This window comes from Eschrichtius robustus, chromosome 12 (assembly GCF_028021215.1).
Source record: "Eschrichtius robustus isolate mEscRob2 chromosome 12, mEscRob2.pri, whole genome shotgun sequence".
NCBI classification, from domain to species: Eukaryota; Metazoa; Chordata; class Mammalia; order Artiodactyla; family Eschrichtiidae; genus Eschrichtius; species Eschrichtius robustus.
The window spans coordinates 13814835-13834428 of NC_090835.1; the positions used below are offsets into that span (position 1 = coordinate 13814835).

Here is a 19594-nt window from a genome sequence, read left to right on the forward strand (position 1 = left end):
CATGCCTTGTGAATTAAAATGGGTCCCCTCAGAGCTATGAGACAGAGCCTGCTCAGCCTGTGTTTGACAGTTCCCGCATTATCTGGTATTTCTCCATTCTGAGAATTTAGCAACCCAGCATGGCTCCACGTGGATTCATCTACCGTTTCTTTTAGACCTCTCCCCTGAGCTTCTAACGCTGGCTGTTTTACTGAAATATAAATATTTTAGGAGTGAAAGGTATCTAGAATGTTCTAAAGAGAGTTTCACTGTTGCTATTGTAATTATTCTTAATTATCACTATTGTTCCCTTTGGAGCAAGTTACCTCAGGGAGCACTTATGCAGTCTGCCTACAGAAAATCACTGAGAGTAAGCTATGAAGGAACTATCAACCAAATGTAGACTCCTGTGTTTCTTTTTCCTATGCACCGGCAGTAATAATTTTAGAAGTCAGCAGTACACATGGTTTGGAGTTCACATTGATATTTGCTTCAGGATTATTTATGGCATCCCAAAAGTGACACAATCAACTTAGAATGGTAGTCTTTATTAACATGGTAAATTAAAATGGAATACTGACTGATGTCTTGAGTAAAATTAATGTGCCATTAACCTTAACTATACCAATAAAGTTATCTCATGAAGGTCAACTACAAGAACATTTATCCACCTGGGATACACAGCAAATGTACATTAACTCGATGTTAATGTGGAATGTAGATGTTAAAAGGGAAAGGCAACTGAAACTAAATATTAAAACCTTGGTTGAAATAAAAATCATAAATGTTGACACATAAGCTGTATTAGTTCAGGATTCCCTATCCCATATCATCACTGATGTTGTTTCCTATAATTTGTGTTGATGAGTTTTAAGTAGCTGGGACCAAAGTTTCTTTCTCTAAACCACACTAATACATCTTAGTTACGCTGACAAATAGCAGAACATTTTTAAAGCTTGAAGGGTCACGAGAGATAATTAAGTTCCACCTTCTCATTCTATACATGAGGAAACGAAGATCTAGAGATCCTGAAGCACAGAGAGAGGAACAGAGCCCCAGTCTAACTCTCACTCCGGAATTATATCCCCTACAACCTGCTTGATTTTCGTTCCAGCTTTCTCTTTGCTAAGGCACTTTATCTCCTTTTGTTCTCTAACTCTGACAGATTGTAGAAGACCAACGCTTTTTTTTTTTTTTTGGCTGCGTTGGGTTTTCATTGCTGCGCGCAGGCGTCCTCTAGTTGGGGCGAGCAGGGGATACTCTTCGTTGCGGTGCACAGGCTTCTCATTGCAGTGGCTTCTCTTGTTGCAGAGCACGGGCTCTAGGGGCGCGGGCTCAGTAGTTGTGGCGCACAGGCTTAGTTGCTCCGTGGCAGGTGGGATCTTCCTGGAACAGGGATCGAATCCATGTCCTCTGCATAGGCAGGTGGATTCTTAACCACTGCACCACCAGGGAAGTGCCAAGACCAACTTTTAAAGTAAGTAAAATAGAGGTAATAATGCCTAATAAATAGATGTATTATGATGGACAAACCAAATGTTCTTGAAATCTTACTTGAAAACTGTAAAAAGTTATATTTTATATTCATAATAGGAATAACTATATAACTATATTATTTTATTGCAAATATAAATATATATATTTATTATAAATATAAAAGTAACTTTTAAGCCATTGAAAAAGTTGAACTCTCCTTTGAAAAGTCTCTTCTTTTTTAAGTAGCCCAAAAGAATATAGGCTTTGAGACCACGAAAATGTGGTCTCTAGGCAAGTCTCACTCAACTTACTGGCTACCATTCTTGAATATCTCTGGATGTTCTAGATGTCTAAAATCATTAACAGTAATATTTCTCTTATATGGTAGTTGTGAATATTAAATAATATATATAAAATACGGGACAATACTTGGACCCTAGTATACATTTGATAATTATGGATAAATATTAATTTTCATTTCTCTTCCTTTTGAATCTTCCTTCTTTCCTTTGAATATGTATAATTAAATTGCAAAATTTTAAATAGTACTAATATGCAGGCACAAATCTGCACTTACAAAATTATTTTATTACAATAGAGAGCTACTTAGTAAGCGCCTCTATAACGTAAACAGACAACTTAAAGATACAAAACAGCAAGTAAATCTGCTCACTGAAATGGTACCACACACCCCTAAGCATTCTCAATTAAAACGATTATGTGCAGCTCTCACATTAGGAGGAGAGGAATATACCAAAATCTGGATTAATCTTAGGAATTCTTCAGTGGAGAAGAACAGAGTCAGCCTATTCAAGGGAGAGCAATGCTGATGTGTTAAAAGACACTTTGCTACATCCCAGGTATTCTGACAATTTCTGATGGAGGCAGGGTCAAGCTCTTCTGGTACAAGTTACCTTTCTGATAAGAATAATTCTAATAATGTGTATTTCCAGCACATTAGGTCCTCCAGTATATACAATATAGTAAAGGATGTATATTCACATGATGATATATCAGCATATTCAAGCTGCCACTTTTAATGTATCAGATCACACTAAGATTAACACTCAAATTAATTTTGACTTAAATCGAGAGAAATACATAACAACCAGGAAAATGAAGTTAAAAGACGAAGTGTTCTGAATTGAGTCCTAGAGGACATACCGAAGACATTTGTACTGTTGATGCGAAAGTAAGATAACACTCTGAAACAATATTACTCTTCTCAGAAAAAAGGGATGCTAGCTTCCTGGGCCACAGACTCTGAGGGCTAGCACATCAGTCTTTTTAAAGAAATTACTAGCATGCCGTGTTTGGTTTACTGTCTCCCACCTTGCATTTTACCAACTGTATCAAAGCACAGAGTGTAACAGCTCCAATTTCCTTCATAGCAGCCGCACTGTTTGAGAAAAATTGACAGATTAACTAGAAGAAAGCTTCCGACGTCACTAGAAACTATGACTGCCCATTAGAACAGAATGGTAGACCAGAGAACACACGGAAAGGAATGCCTCGGTGACCCACGGCGCCAGCACCAGTTAGGATCTGAGTGTGGGTAGGAGAGGGTCCATCCAGGAATGATAACCTGGACAGTGGTGACCAGCGCTCACTCTGGGTGAGGATAAAGATCTGGATTGGAAAAGTAGCTACTGATTTTTCCAAGTATTTCAGCTATTATTCTGATGAATCTTCTGGTTGCTAGCTTATACTAAAATATAAACAACATACATATCTGCTCCTTACATAAATTAATGAGGTTAAGCTAAAAGAAACACCAACTGCTTCACAAACAAGTACCACTGTTAATTGAGTTCAGAAACGTACATTTTTTTTTTTATGATACTCTGTCAGGTCTAGATTCAGTGGGAAGCACTATACCTCACATTTATACAGAAACTATACAGTGTGTTTGAGAAATATCTTCCATGTGGTCTATAGAAATAGGGAAGACTGCTGTTATGACACCTGTTTTAGAAATGAGTGACTTAGAGGTCTGAGAGTTTAAACGTGGTGACTAACAGCAGAGGAAATAAGGAAAGTGGTTGTGTGCCTGGTTGTGGGATGAAAGGAAGGTGTGGGGAGGAGGAAAGAAGTCCTGAAAGAGAAATCAAAGGAAGATACACATTGGCTCAACCTCAATGTAATTTGCAAGTATTTTTCCCTTTTTTGAGGTACTTACTTTAAAAGTTTGTATCAATACACCTTTAAAAGATAGCTATGGATAAATTAAACCTTTCAAAGGGCAACTGCAATGTTCACGTTACTGGGAAGATGTGGTATGATATGCGATGATTTACGTTTTATTTATGGACGAAATGGATAAAAACGATCTCACAATAGACCACAGCTGATACCTCTGTTACGGAGCATTCCCTTAGGGAAAGGGCTGTCAGAATATTTATCGTAAACTGGAGTTTTAATGTGTCTGTTACAATTATTTAAATCATCAGCAATCTACACTTTAAGACTTTTTTCTCCAATCATTTAGTATAATTTGACCTTCTAGACTTTAAGTAAGACAGATAAGTAGGGGGTATGCCTCAAATACATCTTGAAAGGGAATGTCCTTTTCAAACTGAAATTTTACGGTCAAACAGATGAATTAATACATACAGATCATGTATAATGAAAGACTTTAAACATCAGAGTGTTTAATATCTACTTATTGACAATTTACCAAATATTCTACTGATATTTTTATCTATCAATGTATCTATCTATCAATGTATCATGTTACTGGTTTCACCAGTAACATGAAATTATGATGCAAAAAAGGGAAATATGTCATATTAAAAAGATAAGCCCCATCTTCCAAATTAATTACTAATAGAGCCTATAGTTTGCAGGTGGAAACTCAGAGTCACACAGACTAAGTGATTTACCAACAATCATCCCTGGTAATTCCATAACGTGAATCGAAGCCTCCTGATTCTTGATCCATGAATTCTTCTGTTATATAAGGAAAATCCTAATTGGCTAAAAATAGGCCAGTTCAGTGTATCTCAACATATTTTCTAGTTCTATATTTGAGGAAAATTCTCACTGTATCCTCACATGGGGTTAGGGTTCTCCATAGGGTCTCTTTATAAGCTCACTGCTATCATTCGTGAGAAATCCACCCTCATATCCTCATCAACACCCAAAAGCCCCATATCCTAATACCATCACCTTGGGGGTTATGTTTCAACATATAAATGTTGAGGACACAAACATTCAGACAAGAGCATTGCGCATGCCTCTAGTCTGACAGAGGTTTCAGGATCACCACCATCAACACCAAAAGCACTGACTTTTATTCAGTGTGTCAAACACTGCACCAGGTGCTTCTAGATTATGCCACTTCATAAAGGATATTTGTTAGTTTGCCCTCTATTTCTGTGCTCTAAAACAATTATGTAACATAAAGTACACATTTATCATTAATTTGAAGTGGTTTACCCGTTAAGATGGCATCCCAGTGTCATCCCATTGGGGATAACTATGACAAGTTTTACATTTTTTCTGGATTAGTATTTTTTTACTTGGGTTAATTTAGATAATTTGTATTGCTCAAAAAAATCATTCATCTAACATTTTTAATATCTTCTGTATTGATATAACCCCCTTATAATTACTAATCCAGTGTATATGTTTTCCTTATTTTTTGTGCATGAGACATTTGAGCAATTTATGTATGTCTTGATTTTTAAGTCACAGCTCTCAGATTTATCTAATTTATTTTCTGGTTTTGCATTATTTAATGATGTTTTCATTATTTCCTTTACTCTTATAGCTTTATTATCTATTTTAACTTTCAAGTTGAACATCAACTTAATTAATAATATGTCATATGATGACATTTTATTTAAAGCTATGTATTTGCCTGCAAGTACAGTTTTGGTCCTACTTCACGGGCTTTGACATGTAGTGCTTTTATTTTTGTTACGTGCTTAATAGTACGTGACTCTAGTTTCTAAATTTAGTTCTTATTTTATCTATGTCCACAATACATGAAAACAATCTCAGTCATAAATACATACACAGAAACAGGCACACAAAAACAACCAACCGAAAATCCAGATGCTTGCACCTAAAATACCTGGTTTAGGTCAACTCACCTGAAAATACAGGTTTCTGTAACATTTGAGAAAAAATTAGTCTGTTTTCCAAAAACTATGTTCTTTGTACTTATGATGTGATTTGTATTACAAAACACAAATATTCCAGAAAGCACAAATTGTGTTACTAGAAAGGACTGAACCATTTGGGTCACATCACCTTTTACATGAAGAATCACGAGTATTATATTACACAGATTTCAGTATCTACCAGGATGGATTTCCTCCTGGCTTACGGGGATGCAGAATTTCCTGTAGATCTTTGTAACAAATTAGCTGATAACTAAGAGGTTCAAATCAGCCAGAACAGCTAGGTTATAGCCCAATATGATTAAAATCAAGGCCTTAAAGCAATTCATTTCTGATTCATCCTCTATGTCTAATGTTTGTTGGCAATGTTTGTTTACCACAATTATTCAGGGGCATGAAAGAGGGTATCAACAAACATTTCCAAAATCTCCACAACAGTGAGAAGGGAAATAAATTAGGCACTGGTTTTTAAAGCTGTTTTAATCCAAGTGTGATTCATGTCACTTCTATTCATATTCCATTGGCCACAGCAGTTGGTCTGGTCTCATTTTTGGGAGAAGTACAACCCTACCATGTACCCAGAAAGACAGTAAGAATAAGAATACTGCATAAAATTCATTCTTTACTTTTCCTTTTAGCTTAAAAATCAGTTTTTTCTCATGGCATTAAACCCTCACATTTGTCATACATCCAATCGATGACTATTTCATAAGTGCTTACACCATACCATATACACATCCCTGATTAAGAATCCTCTGAATTTCGTACCTCTGGAAAATATCTAAGGATTGCCTGAAATATTCTGTTATGTTTAGATGAAGGGCAAAGAGTTTTAACAAAGAAATATAATTGCTTGGAAAACATATTTCTATTCAACTACTTTTCATATGAGCAATTTCCCAAATAACTGTCTATTCATATGGTTTTCCAAAGTAGTATAAATGTGTACCAGCCCTTCTCTGACCTAACAAACTTGCTGTATAGACGCAAGACGAGATGCACACTCCTCACTCCCCTGAGCATGTCAGAGCCCTGAAGAAAACCTACTGAAATGCTATTCCTGCTGAGTGACCAGGAAGAGCATCAGTTATTTGTTCTCACAGGTGCACAGCTGCACTCTCTGACAAGACTGTTTCAAGTAACACTCCATTCACTACTTTTACTGCAGATGATAAGAAGTAGAATGGCAAAGAGTCATTAAAAGCATCAATAGAAAGAAAACCCAACAGTGCCTGTGTCAGTGAAAGGCCTCTCTGATTCTTGTCAAATATGTTTCTGTTTGATATATTTCTTCAGTGGTTCCAAGAAAATAATGAAGTAAATTAAAATCAGTATAAAATTACAAATCAAAATCTCAGGTTGACAGAAAGACAGAAGCAAGAGCATTTCAAATCAAGGGAAAAAATACATCACCGACTCATCCACAGTGCTTTCCTTTCTGAAGAGACTATGACTCATTCCTGCTGCTACTGCTAGGCGGGACAGCTTGAATCAGGAATGGAGAAACAGCCTTCAATTAGAAATTCATCGAAATTTGTCAGATTCATTAAGACATTAATGTCACTTCAAGGGGGAATGGTAGGTATGTTTTTGATTCAGTCTGCCTCTCTGTTTCTGATATTTTCATTCTAGGCTACATTCCTTAGCTGTTATTTTTCATTAAGAAGGAAAAAAGTATGAAAAACAGGAGGATAAAGTCAAGGGAGGCTTTCTGTTTATAAATCAAACATGAAAATTTCAAAACACATTCACTGCATTGAAAGACAGGTTGAATACCTATCATCTGAGAGTTAACCAGATTTGTGCACTTGAGCACTCACAGTAAGAACATTTTATAGCATTTCGATGGCAATCCTTTTATTTCTATAGGATAATAGAAAACAAGTGGGAGCAGAGACAGAGCAAGTCCTAGATGGTGGAGTGTTAAAAGGCTTTCATATCCAAAGATAATCATGGTAACTTTAAAGTACCAAGGGACACCTAAAGACACACAGATGCTTAATATACCACTGGGGTATGAAAGAAACATTTTTAAAGGGAGCAAGTAGTGGTCGAACGTTTGCTACAGCTGATGGTATCAAACTAAAAATAAGGACGTTATATGATGAAGCAGTATGTGCTAGGGTGAAAAAGTGGGAATGCAAATCCTTATGCCGTAAACGTCTCTCTAGTAGCTTTGTAAGTCATAGAAGAAATTACTTTTAGGAATAGTGAATGACAGACATGCTGCATTGTTCACCCCTGTACATTCTGTACTGATGGCAAAAACTTCTTATGTAGAAGTTTCTTCAGGTAGTTCCATAGCTCCACAGTGTCATTCATGATCATAGCTCCACAATGTCACTCATGGAAATGCATCTCTTTAAGAGTGGGAAACTTGAAAAGCACCTAGAAATTTAGTTGAAGACAGGCAAAAGCCAAGTCATTTGACTGTTATGTCCAACACTTGTCCCTTTTATCAGGAAGTCTCAATCCAGAATATATTTCCCACTCATGCAGTTGGTTCCCAAAACTCTAACATTCAGAAGCTCTTCGGGTGTTTAATTGGTTTCTGATAAATTTTTCACATATTCCATCTGGCAACTGAAATATGTTAGCATAAAAAGAGTTATGACATGAAAGTACCCACATACTATCAAGTGTTTAATAAAAGTTAGTTTTTACTACTATTGTTTCATACTATTTTATAGGTAAGCAGGATTTATTTAAGTGTGTAAAGACAACATATAGAAGCAAGAGTGTCAGACTTCAGCTGGTCCAGGAGACCTTCCAAATATGGAAAACATAGGTGGCAAATGGTTTCTCTTTGACTCTATTTGCCCAGTAAATATAGTTTGTTCGACCCACAACAATGCTTTTAAAATCTGAACTAGTTTCCAAAATTTTAAAATTGAGTAAAACCAAAAAAATTCACAATTCTAACTTCTTTTGGCATACTGGAAAAAGTGACATCACTAGGACTCCATTCTGTAATGGCACTACCTACCTAAACCAAGTCGGGTATTCTGTTGAGATCCTGCCAGGTGAAGGCCTGGACTGCAGGGAAGATAATGGAAATGGAGAAATAAGTACAGTCACAAACAAAACTGACATGAGACACATAGAAAACAAATAATAGAGAGAGCACCAGAATCACAACTAACTGCTGAATAATCATCAACAGGAAGATGATGGAACTCACCAAAAAAGATTCCCCATATCCAAAGACAAAGGAGAAACCAAAATGAGATGGCAGGAGGGGCACAATCACAATAAAATCAAATCCCATAAGCACTGTGTGGGTGATGCACAAACTGAAGAACACTTATACCACAGAAGTCCACCCACTGGAGTGATGGTTCTGAGCCCCACATCAGGCTTCCCAACCTGGAGTCCAGAAACGGGAAGAGGAATTCCCAGAGAATCAGACTTTGAAGGCTAGCAGGATTTGACTGCAGGACTTTGACAGGACTGGGGGAAACAGAGACTCCACTCTTGGAGGGCACACACAAAGTAGTGCACACACCAGGACACAGGGGGAAGGAGCAGTCACCCCATAGGAAACTGAACCAGACGTACCTGCTAGTGTTGGAGGGTTTCCTGCAGAGGTAGGAGCGGCTGTGGCTCACCGAGGGGACAAGGACACTGGTAGCAGAAGTTCTGGGAAGTACTCTTTGGCGTGAGCCCTCCCAGAGTCCACCATTAGCCCTACCGAAAAGCCTGCTGTCTCCAGTGCCGGGTCACCTCAGGCCAAACAACCAACAGGGAAGGAACTCGGCCCCACCCATCAGCAGACAACTGGATTAAAGTTTTACTGAGCTCTGCCCACCAGAGCAACACCCAGCTCTACCCACCACCAGCCCCTCCCATCAGGAAGCCTGCACGATCCTCTTAGATGGCCACATCCACCAGAGGGCTGACAGCAGAAGCAAGAAGAACTACAATCCTGCAGCCTGTGGAATGAAAACCACATTAACAGAAACATAGACAAAAGGAAAAGGCAGAGGACTATGTACCAGATGAAGAAACAAGATAAAACCACAGAAAGACAACTAAAGGAAGTGGAGACAGGCAATCTGCCAGAAAAAGAATTCAGAATAATGATAGTGAAGATGATCCAGGACCCCGGAAAAAGAATGGAGGCAAAGATCGAGAAGATGCAAGAAATGTTTAAGAAAGACCAAGAAGAATGAAAGAAAAAACACTTAGAAGAATTAAAGAACAAACAGACAGAGATGAACAATACAATAACTGAACTGAAAAATACACTAGAAGGAATCAATAGTAGAATAACTGAGGCAGAAGAATGGATAAGTGACCTGGAAGACAGAATGGGGGAATTCACTGCTGCAAAACAGAATAAAGACAAAAGAATGAAAAGAAATGAAGACAGCCTAAGAGACCTCTAGGACAACATTAAATGCACCAACTTTCACATTATAGGGGTCCCAGAAGGAGAAGAGAGAGAGAAAGGACCTGAGAAAATACCTGAAGAGATTATAGTCGAAAATTTCCCTAACTTGGGAAAGATAATAGCCACCCAAGTCCAGGAAGCACAGAGAGTCCCAGGCAGGATAAACCCAACGAGAAACATGCCAAGACACACAGTAATCAAACTGACAAAAATTAAAGACAAAGAAAAATCATGGAAAGCAACAAGGGAAAAATGACAAATAACATACAAGACAACTCCCATAAGGTTAACAGCTGATTTCTCAGCAGAAACTCTACAAGCCAGAAGGGAGTGGCATGATAGATTTAAAGTAATGAAAGGGAAGAACCTACAACCAAGATTACTCTACCCAGCAAGGATCTCATTCAGATTCAACAGAGAAATCAAAAACTTTACAGACAAGCAAAAGCTGAGAGAATTCAGCACCACCAAACCAGCTCTACAACAAATGCTAAAGGAACTTCTCTAAGTGGGAAACACAAGAGAAGAAAAGGACCTACAGAAACAAACACAAAACAATTACAAAAATGATAATAGGAACATACATACTGATAATTACCTTAAATGGGAATGGATTAAACGATCCAACCAAAAGACACAGGATCACTAAATGGATAAAAAAACAAGACCCATATATATGCTGTCTACAAGAGACCCACTTCAGACCTAAGGACACATACAGACTGAAAGTGAGGGGATGGAAAAAGATATTCCAAGCAAATGGAAATCAAAAGAAAGCTGGAGTAGCAATACTCATATCAGATAAAAAAGACTTTAAAATAAAGAATGTTACAAGAGACTAGGAAGAACACTACATAGTGATCTAGGGATCAATCCAAGAAGAAGATAAAACAATTATAAATGTTTATGCACCCAACACAGGAGCACATCAAAACATAAGGCAAATGCCAACAACTATAAAAGAGGAAATCAACAGTAACACAATAATAGTGGAGGACTTTAACACCTCACTTACAGCAATGGACAGATCATCCAGACAGAAAATTAATAAGGACACACAAGCTTTAAATGACACAACAGATCAGACAGATTTAATTGATATTTATAGGACATTCCATCTGAAAACATCAGATTACAACTTTCTTCTCAAGAGCATATGGAACATTCTCCGGGACAGATCACATCTTGGGTCACACATCAAGCCTCAGTAAATTTAAGAAAATTGAAATCGTATCAAGAATCATTTCCAACAACAACACTATGAGATTAGAAATCAATTACAGGGAAAAAAAAACGTAAAAAACACAAACACATAGAGGCTAAACAATATGTTGCTACGTAACCAAGAGATCACTAAAGAAATCAAAGAGGAAATCAAAAAATACCTAGAGACAAATGACAATGAAAACACAACGATCCAAAACCTATGGGATGCAGCAAAAGCAGTTCTAAGAGGGAAGTTTATAGCTATACAAGCCTACCTCAAGAAACAAGAAAAACCTCAAATAATCTAAACTTATACCTAAAGGAACTATAGAAAGAAGAACAAACAAACCCAAAGTTAGCAGGAGGAAAGGACTCATAAAGATCAGAGCAGAAATAAATGAAATAGAAAAAAGAAAACAGTAGCAAAGATCAATAAAACTAAAAGCTGGGTCTTTGAGAAGATAAACAAAATTGATAAACCATTAGCCAGACTCGTCAAGAAAAAGAGGGAGAGGACTCAAATCAATAAAATTAGAAATGAAAAAGGAGAGGTTACAACAGACACGGCAGAAATACAAAGCATCCTAAGAGACTACTACAAGCAACTCTATGCCAATAAAATGGACAACCTGGAAGAAATGGACAAATTCTTAGAAAGGTATAACCCTCCAAGACTGAACCAGGAAGAAATAGAAAATATGAACAGACCAGTCACAAGTAATGAAATTGAAACTGTGATTAAAAATCTTCCAACAAACAAAAGTCCAGGACCAGATGGCTTCACAGGTGAATTCTATCAAACATTTAGAGAAGAGCTAACACCCATCCTTCTCAAACTCTTCCAAAAAATTGCAGAGGAAGGAAAACTCCCAAATTCTTTCTATGAGGCCACCATCACCCTGACACCAAAACCAGACAAAGATTCTACGAAAAAGGAAACTACAGACCAATATCACTGTTGAATATAGGTGCAAAAATCCTCAACAAAATACTAGCAAACAGAATCCAACAACCCATTAAAAGGATCATACGCCATGATCAAGTGGGATTTATCCCAGGGATGCAAGGATTCTTCAAAATACGCAAATCATTCAATATGATACACTGTATTTACAAATTGAAGAAGAAAAACCATATGATCATCTCAATAGCTGCAGAAAAAGCTGTTGACAAAATTCAACACCCATTTATGATAAAAACTCTCCAGAAAGTGGGCATAGAGGGAACCTACCTCAACATAATAAAGGCCATAGTGCTTCCCTGGTGGTGCAGTGGTTGAGAATCTGCCTGCCAATGCAGGGGACATGGGTTCGAGCCCTGGTCTGGGAAGATCCCACATGCCGTGGAGCAACTAGGCCCGTGAGCCACAATTACTGAGCCTGCGCGTCTGTAGCCTGTGCTCCGCAACAAGAGAGGCCGCGACACTGAGAGGCCCGTGCATCGCGATGAAGAGTGGCCCCCCACTTGCCGCAACTAAAGAAAGCCCTCGCACAGAAACGAAGACCCAACACAGCCATAAGTAAATAAATAAATAAACCCAAAGTTTAAAAAAAATAAATAAATAAAGGCCATATACGAGAAACCCACAGCAAACATCATTCTCAATGCTGAAAAACTGAATGCATTTCCTCGAAATTCAGGAATAAGACAAGGATGTCCACTCTCTCCACAATTATTCAACATAGCTTTGGAAGTCCTAGCCACAGCAATCAGAGAAGAAAAAGAAATAAAAGGAATCCAAACTGGAAAAGAAGATGTAAAACTGTCACTGTTTGCAGATGACATGTTACTATATATAGATAATCCTAAAGATGCCACCAGAAAACTACTAGAGCTAATCAATGAATTTGGTAAAGTTGCAGGATACAAAAGCAATGCAGAGAAATCTCTTGCATTCCTATACACTACCAATAAAAGATCAGAAACAGAAATTAAGGAAACAACCCCATTCACCATAGCACAAAAAAAAAAAAAAAAAGTAAATAAAATACCTAGGAATAAACCTACATAAGGAGGTAAAAGACCTGTACTCAGAAAACTGTAAGACACTGATGAAAGAAATCAAAGATGACACAAACTGATGGAGAGATATACCATGTTCTTGGATTGGAAGAAACAGTATTGTGAAAATGACTCTACTATCCAAAGCAATCTACAGATTCAGTGCAATCCCTATCAAATTACCAACGGCAGTTTTTACAGACTAGAACAAAAAATATTTAAATTTGTATGGAGACACAAAAGACCCCAAATAGCCAAAGCAATCTTGAGGGAAAAAAACGGAGCTGGGGGAATCAGACTCCATGAATTCAGACTATACAACAAAGCTGCAGTAATCAAGAGAATATGGTACTGGCAGAAAAACAGAAATATAGATCAATGGAACAGGATAAAAAGCCCAGAGACAAAGCGACACGCCTATGGTCAAGTAATCTATGACAAAGGAAGCAAGGATACACAATGGGGAAAAGACAGTCTCTTCAACAAGTGGTGCTGGGAAAACTGGATAGCTACCTGTAAAAGAATGAAATCAGATCACTCCCTACACCATACACAAAAATAAACTTAAAATGGATTAAAGACGTAAATGTAAGCCCAGACACTATAAAACTCTTAGAGGAAAACATAGGAAGAACACTCTTTGACATAAATCACAGCAAGATCTTTTTCTCCCCACCTCCCAGAGTATGGGGAAAAAAACACAAACAAACAAATGGGACCTAATGAAACTTAAAAGCTTTTGTACAGCAAACGAAACTATAAACAAGACGAAAAGACAACCCTCAGAATGGGAGAAAATATTTGCAAACGAATCAAGGGACAAAGGATTAAACTTTAAAATATATAAACAGCTCATGCAGCTCAATACTAAAAAAGCGAACAACCCCATCAAAAAATGGACGGGAGACCTAAACAGACATTTCTCCAAAGACGACATACAGATGGCCATGAGGCACATGAAAAGCTGCTCAACATCACTAATTATTAGAGAAATGCAAATCAAAACTACAATGAGGTATCACCTCACACCAGTTAGAATGGGCACCATCAGAAAATCTACAAACAACAAATGCTGGAGAGGGTGTGGAGAAAGGGGAACCCTCTTGTGCTCTTGGTGGGAATGTAAATTGATACAGCCACAATGGAGAACAGTATGGAGGTTCCTTAAAAAACTAAAAATAGAATTACCATATGACCCAGCAATCCCACTACTGGGCACATACCCACAGCAAACCATAATTCAAAAAGACACATGCACCCCAATGTTCATTGCAGCACTGTTTACAATAGTCAGCTCATGGAAGCAACCTAAATGCCCACTGACAGACGAATGGATAAAGAAGATGTTGTACATATATACAATGGAATATTACCCAGCCATAAAAAGGAACGAAATTGGGTCATTTGTAGAGACTCGGATGGACCTAGAGACTGTCATACAGAGTGAAGTAAGTCAGAAAGAGAAAAACAAATATCGTATATTAACGCATATATGTGGAATCTAGAAAAATGGTACAGATGAACCGGTTTGCAAGGCAGAAATAGAGACACAGATGTAGAGAACAAACATATGGACACCAAGTGGGGAAATTGGTGGGGTGGGGGTGGTGGGATGAATTGGGAGATTGGGATTGACATATATACACTAATATGTATAAAATAGATAACTAATAAGAACCTGCTCTACAAAAAAAATAAAGTTCAAAAAAACACTAATAAAAAGGCAGATATAAATCCTATCTTATGAATAATACCATTAAATGTAAAGAGATTAAAAGGTAGAGATTTGCAGAATGCATTAAAGAAAATTAAAAAACATGATCCAACTGTATGCTATCTACAAGGGAAACAATGTGGATTCAAATGCACAATTGGTTGCAAGTTAAAGGATGGAAGAGGCTATACCCTGCATATGGTATCCAAAAGTGATCTAGACTGGCGTTACTAACATCAGGCTTTAATACTTCAAGCCAAAATTGTTACTAGCAATAAAGAGGAATATTTTCTAATGAAACATGGCCAAACTACCAGGAAAATATAATAATTAATAAACATATATGCACTTAAAACAGAGACCCAAAGTACATAAAGGGAAACTGAGAGAAGTGAAAGGATAAATAGACAATTCAACAATAGTTGGAAACCTCAATAGCCCTCTTTCAGGAGTGGAAACAAAATTAGAAGGCCAACAAGAGAATGGTTGCTTTTAACAACACTATAATCAAACTAAACCAACAGAATCTATAGAACACTCCATCCCAAACCAACAGAATACATATTTGTCTCAAGTGCAAATGGAAACATTTTCTTAGACTATAAGAGGTCTCTAAGCTATTTAGGACACTACAGACTATATATAGACTACAAAAGGTCATGAAACAGGTTTCAAAAATTTAAGAGAACTGAAATCATAAAAAAATATGTCCTCTGACCACAAAAGAATGAAACTGGAAATTAAGAACAAAAGCAAATTTGGGAAATTTGCATGTATGTGGAAATTAAATAACTCTCCCAAAATAACCAGGAGCTCAAAGAAGAAAGTACAAGAGAAATTACTTTGCGATGAATGAAAATGAGGACACAATATGGCAATACCTATAGAATGTGGATGAAGTAGTGTTGGAGAGCAATTTAGAGCTGTAAATGCCTATGTTAAAAAAGAAGCAACATTCAAATCAATAACTTAACCTTCCACCGTAAGACAGTGGAAGCACAAGAGCAAAATAAACCTAAAAGTTACCAGAAGGGAAGAGATAATGAGGATTGGACAGAAAATAAATTAGAGAAGGGTAAAACAATAGAGAAAATCAATGAAACCAGAAGTTGTTTTTGATAATAAAATTGACAAAACTTCAGCTAGATTGATTAAGAAAAAACTGGAGAAGATTCAAAATCTAGACCAGTAAAAAAAAAAACTGGAGAAGATTCAAAATCCTAAAATTAAAAATAAAAGAGGGGAGACTACATCCAAACTCCCATATATTTTTTCAAGTGATTTTAAGGGAATGCTATGAATTCCTGTATGACAAGAAATTAGATAACCTAATGAAATGGATAAATTCCCAGAAAGACATAAAACTACTGAAACTGCATCAAGAAAAAATAGAAATTCTGAATATAACCACTAAAGAAATTGAATTAGTAATAAAGAAATTCCCACAGAGAAGTCCATGAACAGAAGGCTACACTGGTGAATTCTACCAAATGTTTAACGGAATGCTCTAAAAATATATATATATAAAAGAGGTGGGAGCACTTCCCAACTCATTCTGTCAGGCCAGTATTACCTTAATACCAAAACTAGTTAAGGACACCTCAAGAAAAGAAAATTACAGATTAATACCCATTATGAAGGTCAACAACAACAACAAAAACTTCAACAAAATACTAACAAGCTAAATATAGCAAGGTATAAAAAGAACCTATGACCTAGTGGGTTTATCCAAGGAATACAAGGTTTGTTAAATATATGAAAATTAATCAGTTTAATATACCATATTAATATATTAAAGGACAAAAGCCACATGATTATTTTATAGGTGCACGAAATACATTTGACAAAACGCAACACCCTTTCGTGATAAAAACACTAAACCAGGAACAAGGAAAAGAAAGGATTTTACTCAACTGTTAAAGGGTATCTACAAAAAACCCACAGGAAACAACATACTTATTAGTGAAGGGATGAAAGCCTTCCTTATATGGTCATAAACAAGACAAGAATGTCTGCTCTTGCTACTTCTATTCAACACTGTATTGGAGGTTCTGGACAGGGTAATTAGGCGAGAAAATGAAATAAAATGCATCTAAAGTGGAAAGGAAACAGATTTGAAGATGACATGATCTATACAGAAAATACTATGGAACCCACTAAAAATATCTATAAGACCTAATAAAATATCCAAGATAAATAAAAAGCACGTCCACTTAAAAACTTGTACACAAATGTTCATAGCAACATTATTGATAATAGTAAAAAATGGAAGCAATTCCAATGTCATCAGATGATATTTCAATATAAAAGAGGAAATCCACAAAAATATTTTTATGAAGGTATCAGTGTAATTTATGAATTAGCCTGCATAAAGCAGGACTATGCAAGAGGAATCTAATATCCGGCAGCTAGGACATCAGTACAGGAGAGCAGAGAAGCTGAATCTGGCAACTGGTAAAGTGCTTTACTTAGATATTAAACATTAAGTCGATATAAAATATTAAGCAAAAAAGTACACAGAAAAGTCACTACCAACCAAAAATAAAATTTTTAAAGCAAAATAATTCCCAAAGATTTCCCTGAAGCAAATATATTGTAAAAGAACTTTCAATTAATTCCCAGAGAGGAGCAATTGATTTCAGCTGTCAAATATGTCTCCTTTCTTTAAACAGAGTCCATTCCCTAATCTGTACTGCCAGGCTGGGCTGTTAACTACCCAGGCCAGGGTAGAACCAGAAATTTCGAACACTGATAACTGTGGGAAATGTGTGATCACTCTGTCCCATTCACACAGCTACTTTCCAAGTGTCAACATTTGGAAACACCGGACAGCTCTGAGTATAAAAGGAAGGTAAATGCCATAGCAGCACTGGGGAAATGGTCCTATAAGTGAATTCTACCTGCAAACAGGGAGCTAAAAATAACTTTCTCATATCATACTTCTAATCTCTTTAGAACATCAGTTGGCCTCTTTTGGTTGTTTAGGAATAAATAAATAACTGCACAATTTTCCCCATTGGTCAACCAACATTTTTTTATAGAGCATATTTGATGTTTTTGAGAGATACAATTTCAACAGGTTATCACAAAGAGACACAATGGTCTCAAGCCACATACCATAGGTTACAACAGAAAGAGGCCCATTCTGTTTACTCACTTCTGTTAAATAACCACGCTGGGGATATGGGGAATTATCTGATACACCATTTGTTGGGTCAGATCACATAATATGATAAAACCGACTTTCTGCCTTCATTATTTTCCTAATTACCAAGGCCAACAGTGTTTCATCTAAATTATGCTGTGAATTCAAGCAAGAAGGTGTGAAGTGTCTTGCTCGTATGTGATATAACACCTCTCTTCCCTCACTTCGGTCCATCTTTAATCATAATCAATGTCAAGGATCACGTAAAAATCAAAAAACTACTGATAGAAACTGGCTCTAAACATATTTCACTGCATCTAAATGGTGTAGATGAATAAACTAATATTTTCCAATGAGATATTTATAATATGCAGTTAATTTCTTTCTCTAAATATACTCACTTTAGTAACAGGGAAATTGAACATCATAACTAAGCTACATAATTATTACATAAGTCATAAAATAAGGAATTTAATTTGATGTGAATGATGAAATTAACAGGCATATAAATCTGAACTATTAAAGAAAATATTTTATAAGAGAATTTTTCTATTTTACACAGTAGCTCCCAACTTCCCATTACAGATAAATGAACAGATCATGTCACCAAATGATCCTTTCTTGATACTACTATCTTGTACATCTCATCAAAAAATAGATAGACTGAATGTCATTGTGCATCTCACCTACTAATATGTAATCAAGAGTTACAGGAAACTTGAATAACACTCAACTAAAGGTGCCATCATCTAATTTCTTTTTGAAAAGGGTAGCTCCAAAAGTGATACTCTATTTTAAACAAAGTATACTTTTTACACAGTATTCCAAGTATCCAATCTGTCCTGACAACTCCAGTAAGTGTGACTCTTGAGGTAAGGATTCAGCTGAAGGGAGATGAGAGGGCAGACAGAGGACAAGTCCGTGTGCTCCTACCCCAGGCTCACTTGCTGTATTCACTTCTCAGAGGATCACAGCTAGGCTAAATCAGATGTGCCTTTTGGACTCCAAAACCTTAAGCTCAGAGCTGTCCTTTGTGGCGGTGCTGAAAGAGTCAGCTGAGCGGTCCCAACTGTTAGGGTTGACTTTTATAACCACTAGAGGTATTCTGTACCTAAGTAATGAGAGAGGTAGCAAAGAGGTGTGGTTAAAACAACATGGATTAACATCCATCAACGAATAAATGATGAAATAAAATGTATATCCATACAATAAACTATTTTTCAAAAAAAAATGAAGTACTGATAAATGCTACAACATAGGTGAACCTTGAAAATAATATTATGCTACCTGAAAGAAGGTAATCATGAAATACCACATATTGTCTGACTCCATTTATGTGAAATGTCTAGAATCAGAAAATCTATAGAGACATGAAGTAGATTAGTGGTTGCCTGGAAATGGGGGGGATAGTAAGTTAGGGGAAAAGATCAGTGGTTGCTAATGAGTACAAGGGTTATTGTTTGTTTGTTTTCTTTGAGAGGGGGACAAGAAAAAATTCTAAAATTGACTGAGGCAACAAATCAATATAATTATTATTCATTGTTAACATACTA

General features: G+C 36.6%; 1 protein-coding gene across 2 annotated transcripts in view; it reads right to left on the minus strand.

Annotated features, from left to right (window-relative positions):
* Positions 1-19594, minus strand: part of CNTN4 (contactin 4) — a 956080-nt gene that overhangs the window by 732152 nt on the left and 204334 nt on the right. Inside the window, exon 1 of one of the 2 annotated variants that reach the window (XM_068558506.1) lies at positions 6996-7027. The exons of the other annotated variant lie outside the window; for it this stretch is intronic. The gene's annotated coding sequence lies outside the window, so the exon portion shown is untranslated. Of the gene's footprint in view, positions 1-6995; positions 7028-19594 lie in introns of those variants that run through there. 2 annotated transcript variants of the gene reach the window in all.